This window comes from Propithecus coquereli, unplaced genomic scaffold (genome assembly GCF_000956105.1).
Source record: "Propithecus coquereli isolate 6110/MARCELLA unplaced genomic scaffold, Pcoq_1.0 Scaffold86, whole genome shotgun sequence".
NCBI lineage: Eukaryota > Metazoa > Chordata > Mammalia > Primates > Indriidae > Propithecus > Propithecus coquereli.
Window position 1 is genome coordinate 4,283,730 of NW_012154840.1, and position 6,329 is coordinate 4,290,058.

At 42.5% G+C, this 6,329-nt stretch overlaps 1 pseudogene; it reads right to left on the bottom strand.

Annotated features, from left to right (window-relative positions):
- Positions 1-97: 97 nt before the first annotated feature.
- Positions 98-6,329, bottom strand: part of LOC105826153 — a 41,132-nt pseudogene continuing 34,900 nt past the window's right edge.

Consider the following 6,329-nt stretch of genomic DNA (forward strand, 5'->3'; position numbering starts at 1 on the left):
GGGGTGCCCCGGAAGTCGATTTGCAACGGGGAGACTGGCGGTCTCCTGAAGTCCCGCCCTCCGAAGCCATAGCAACAGCGGCAGGAAGTTCCCGTGTTCAAGCGGCCTTTCCGGGGGCGGGAGCGACATGGCTGACGAGCTGTAGCGTGGCCCTGTTTATCAAGGCTGCGCGGAATTCGGCCCGCTCCTTTGCGCTCACGGCCTGAATTTCTTTTGTGGGCGGTTTCTTCTGTTCCCCGTGGGAGCGGACATTACTGGGAAGAATGAGAGCGAGGAAGAGGAAGACATTAGTCCTTGGACCCTTTCTAAGAGTCATCTGGAGGAGGAATGCGCAGATGCACACGCTCAGTCCTGCCTGGGTATGTGCATTAGAGCTGTACGGAATTCCCAACCTGGCTGTGTTGTCTCTGCCTTGAGGCTCTTTGGTGGGAAGTTTCTCGTGTTCCTTTACTTTGTGGGTCAGGGCCTGGGTGCTTGAGTGGGTGAAAGAGAAAGCCAGCCAGCCCTGAAACCCCATCTAAGGGCGTCATCGACCCAGCCATCCGTACGTCCGTTCATTCATGAAACAAATATCCACTGAGCGAGCACCCATTATGTACGAGACACGGTTTTAGACCCTGGGGACCCAAGACACGTAAGGACGCAAGGGCCCTGTTCTCAGGGACCATTCATTCTAGTGGGTGGAGACAGACGATAAGCACGTTATCGACTTAATTTCAGAGAGTGATAAGTCATAATAAGAAAACAAAACGCGGTGATGTGACAAAGGGATGCGGTGGAGGTTATACCCATTTAGACTTGGTGGTCAGATTCGGCTTCTTCCAGAAAGGACAGTTGCAGACATTAGGAATGGTCCTGCATGGCTTTGATGACCTTGGAAAGGGTAAAGGCTTCTTGTGGTTTTGCGTTGTCTCCTGCCTTATTAACAGTGACTTAGCTTATCACAAAACGTAGATGTGTTTGCTGCTTCATTCCCTGCAGTTGCTCCTGGACTCTCAAAACTAGCATAAGAACAGAAAATTTTAATAGAAGGGCTTAGTGGGGTCAGGAAGCACCAGCACTAGAGCATGGACAACAAAAGCTGCTTGAGGTTAGGGCCTTGAGTACTTAGGTTAAAGGCCTCTTTCCACTGAACTCCAAAGAATCCAGAGGGGTTGGGAAAGCCAGGTTCCCTTCCTCCGTGGCCTGCCTTCCCTTCTGGCCTCCTTTTTCTCTGGGTCCCGGGATCTCATCCTTCCGCATTAGGTCAACTGTGAGGCTTTGCTTTGCTGTAATGGAGGAACGTGTCACAGACAGTCCTCCAGTGCTATCGATGGCCTTTTATAGAAGTCAAGCAGATCTGCAGTATGACAGCAGGTGATCTATCTATCTAGGCTGGAAAGGCCACACATAAATTTTATGAATTTTATGTGTTGGACATAAAACTAATGGCAGCCATATTAAATAGGAACTACAAGGACATACTGTGATACCTGCTTCTGATGAAAGGACTAAGTGGCCTGAGATATTATTATATTTCGTTCCAATGCTGGATACCACTGAGACACAATTTTTCGGGATATTCTCTTTGATATGTTTTGGTGAGCACTTTAGTACTAATGGTGAAGTAGCATGCCTTGCTCTATTCAAGAATTAATGATATTTGAGATGTGGAGATTTAACCTGTAAGTTAAACATGGAAGTTTATATTATTGGAATTTTGGAGAGGTTCCTAAAAATGTGATATGTCTCTTATTTCATTCCCATGCAATATTTTAGGACCTCTAGCTCTATCCTCCCAAAGTTTCAGGAGTATTTATTGAAGTCTCATTAGGGATCCCATACATACTTAAGTAACTTACTCTGTTACAATACTCTCCATTGCTGCCTGATGCACCAAACATTTATAGAAATTCAGTTGTATTTCTCCCTAGAAGTCAAACATCAGTGCAAGGACCATGCTCTTATACAGATCCAGGCTTTTCTCTAAACCTTCCTCCAGCTGGAATGCAGATCCTTGTCTTCTGGTTTACCGTTCTGTAATCTGCTCATTCCACAAAAGACTTAGGTTTCACTTTGAAATTGTTCCTAAACTTTTACTGTGAAATCTGTCCCTTGGTTGTATCTATCTACTGAATGGCAGTATAGCTGTTGAATCAGATTTGAAGTCACCCCTTTTCCCCACAAGACCCCTCTGCTGTGGTTGGAAACTTAATACCCAATGTGGCAGTATTGAAAGATAGGGCCTTTAAGAGGTGCTTGGCTCATGAGTGGGTTAATCCATTCATGGATTAATGGGTTATTATGGGAGTAGAACTGGTAGCTTTATAAGAAAAGGAAGAGAGACCTGAGCAAGCAGGTCTCACCATGTGGTGCCGTGCTCTGCGTTGGGACTTTGCAGTGTCCCCCCCAGCTAGAAGGCTCTCACCAGATGCATCCCCTCGACCTTGGACTTCGCAGTCTCTGTTACTAAGAAATAACTTACTTTTCTTTATAAATTACCCAGTTTCTGGTATTCTCTTATAGGCAACAGAAAATGACTAATATACCCTCTTCCTCACAGGAGTCAAAAAATGGGCCCAGACCTTCCTGGAAGTCTTCTGGTTATTCTTCCCCAGGCCCTTCTCTTCCTCACGTGGCATAGTTCAGAGTTCCCTCATCATCCTGGTCATGGCCCTGAAATAGCTCCAGCCTTGATGTGTCTTCCTCTAAAGTGTGACACTCAGTTCTGAGCACTGTACTCCTGCTTTGCTACGGACAGGTAAGAATATGGCCCTATCACAAGGCTGACTCATACTTGCTCTGCTAATTGGGAACTGGTTTAGGAAATGCACATTTAATTAGGAGAACATTTATGTCCCCTGGAAAGGTCACACTTTACCCAGCCTATTCATTTCTGCTCAAACCGTTAATACCCTGAGCAGAACAATTTCCGGTACTATTCAGCTTTCACGAATTACAGAATGTTTGAGCTGGAAGAGGTTTTAGGAAACTGAGAGGCTCAGGGAGGCGAAGTTATCTGCCCATGGTCACACAGGGAGTTAGCGGCTGAGCATAGTCAAGGTCTCAGATTCCCTGAAGCCCAGGCCAGAGCCCCTTAGGGCTTCAGAGAGGTCAGCCTCGGGGAACTCTTACATAGCTCTTTTAAGCCATATGTCACCAGTGGAAACACAGATCCCCAAAGCTGCCAAATATTTCTCTCCTGATCCCATACCTTGCACACTACTGCCAGGCTTCCTGAGGAGCTAAAACGTGGGAGAGTCTCAGGGTGCATTAATAAAAGGCTTAAGGAGCCCCAGGGAAACAAGCCCGTGCCAGAAATGCTGCCACCAGTAAACTTAAAACTCTATAGGACAACCCAAGTGCCCATTAATCCGTGAGTGGATTAATAAAATGTGGTATATGTATACCATGGAGTACTACTCAACTACAAAAAGCAATGGTGATCTAGCACCTCTTATATTATCCTGGATAGAGATTGAGCCCATCCTTCAAAGTGAGGTATCACAAGGATGGAAAAACATGCACCACATGTACCCACCATGAAACTGGTACTAATTGATCAACACTAAGTGCTCACATGGTGGTAATACTCACTGGGTGCCAGTCAGGTTGGGGGAGTGGGGGCTAGAGTGGGTGGGATGAGTAAACCCACAGCTAATGGAGACGGGGTACACTGTATGTGGGAAGGACATGCTTGTAGCCCTGGCTTGAGCGAGGCAAATGCATTTCATGTAACCAAAATGTTTGTACCCCCATAATATCCTGAATAAAAAAAATAAAAAAAAAAACTCTACAGGACATATGGTATTTGATTGGCTCCATGCTCTGGAGTCTGATGCCAGCCCAAGAACCATGGTAACTAATTCTTGGGGAAGTCCAACTAGACACCAGAGAAAGTAACCAAACCCTCATGGTAAACACAGAGCCTTACCAGAATACTGCTTCCTTGACATAGCCTCTAGCTGTCATGTGTGGCTCTCTCTGACTCTTAAACTGTGACGGATGGCAGAATCCCAGAAAAGCTCAGGTAGTGGTCCCAAAAGTAGCATTCCCTTGGGTTTTCCTTCATTTTCTGAGTGTGTCAAGTTCCTAGGGCACTTAACTTAGATCTGCAACTGGGGAAAGGAAGAGAATCGGTTCTATGAGCAGGAGAATAAGTGGGAACGGGTGAAGCAGGGCAAAGGCCTTACATATGGAGATGCAGCTGAGGCCAGTGTCTTGAGCAAATAAATTTTCTGTTCTCTTCCAGTCCTATCCATGCTTGACCTCCTCTCCAAATTCCAAATTCCACCCCCAGTGACCTCAGTCTCAGAAGTCACAGAAGGAAACAGTTTGCAGATTGGGACACTAAAGCAGAGAAAGGGGCAGCCACTTGTATTAAACTGTAAAGTAAACTAGCAGCAGTAATCACAGAAACTTCTTGATTCCCAGAACAAAGATCTTTGTACAAAACATCCCAGCTTCACCTAATTTTTGGCTGATCTGAGCAACTAATTTAATCTCTTCAAGCCTCAGTTTCCTCATCTATAATGAGGGGATGATGTATTGATGACAGTACCTATTTCATCAAGCTGTTGCAATGAACTAATGCCTGGAAAACATTTAGCCAAGTCCTTGACCACTGTAAAAGCTCAATGCATTTTAACCATTATTATTTTATCATGTCATCTCCACCAGCAAGGTACAATGGGCCTCCAGCTGTATCCTTATTATCACTTCTTCATCCCACCTCCCATCTTGCACATACACTTTTGAGTTTCCACGTTCTAGTTTCTCCATGGATATAGAAAGGAAAATACTACAGGTGGGAAGGAATAGAAGGAAAAGCATTTTGAACTACCTCAGAAGTCAGTATTCATAAAGTTTGAGGGAGATGGCAAATTTTCTGATTGGTATAATTCTTCTGTTCCTGAGCCAGGAGTCAAAGTGACAAAGGGATAAAGCATGTGGTATGTTGAAAAGAGTTCCAGTTTGGAGTCTGGCAGGCCTGTGTTTGAACCTCAACTGTGCCTCTTATTATATGGCCTTAGGCAAGTAAGTCACTTCAGCTTTCTGAGCCAAAGTTTCTTCTCTTGTCAAATACAGCTTGTAAAACCACATACAGGATCATCGTGAAGAGTCCCAAGGGTGAAGAGCGTGAAAGCGTGTGTGTGTGTGTGTGTGTGTGTGTGTGTGTGTGTGTGTGTTTTATATACTGACATAGAAAAACCAGGTATAAGATACGTTGTTTTTTTTTTCAGTCCATCGCATGAAATGTAAGGATATATTGTTAAGTGACTTGAAAAATGTTAAGAAAAGTGCATATTGTATAGTACATATTATATGGAAAATGGGGAGGAGGTTATCTCCTTATTTGAACACACACACTTAACAGAAGAAATGAGTAACAGTAGTTAACTGTGTGTGTGAGGGTGGTAGGTGGGAACTGGGCAGATGGGAGATTAAGTTGGGAGGGATACTTTTCACTTTATACCTTCCTTTATTTTTGGTTTTTGATATATGTAACTTATTACCTTTCCAGTAAATTCAGTAAATTTCAGTAAGAAAACTGATAAAATTGAAAAATCTTTGCAATATACATGATAGTTAATATCCTTATTGTATAGCTAAGTTTACAAATTAAAGTACATGCCCAAAGAATTATATACAAAGATAGTCATTGTACTATATTAATAATAGGGAAATATAAAGAGCTGAATGTATAATAAGAGAATGAGTAAATAAATGATAGTATATGGATCTTTGGTAGGTGAATTATTTGACAACCATTAGAAATATTGTTCTGGAACGATTTTTCATGACATGAAAAAATGTTCATTAATTCAAAACGTTACTTAGAAATCTATAAAATATGACCACTACTTCATTATGTGTGTGGGTCCATGTATGTATAATTATCTGAACCACCTGTAAATAGAGAAAATATTGGAAAAACACTATAAAAATCCAACAAAATAATAGTGAGTGATCATGAGTTATTTTTTCCCATAGCTCATGCATTTGTGAGTTTTTCAAATTCTCAACAATGATGACATATTAGTTTGATGAAGAAGAGATAATAATGAAGTTATTTAGACCATAAAACTCCAGTATTAAAATAAAGGACACAAGTAGACATTTCAATGAAAAAGCCAAATATAAAAAAAGTGGAAGAAAATATTTAATTTCAGAAGTAATTTTTAGAAAGACAGTGTCATGATAATACTTTATTATTTGTGGAATTACAAAAGATTTTAACAAATGCAATAGTCAGCACTGGCCAGGATGAAGAATAGAGCCCTCTCCTCTAAGCACTTCAGCCATCTGCAGAAAATAGATTTTTGGGGGTTGGGGGGTGGGGGGACAGA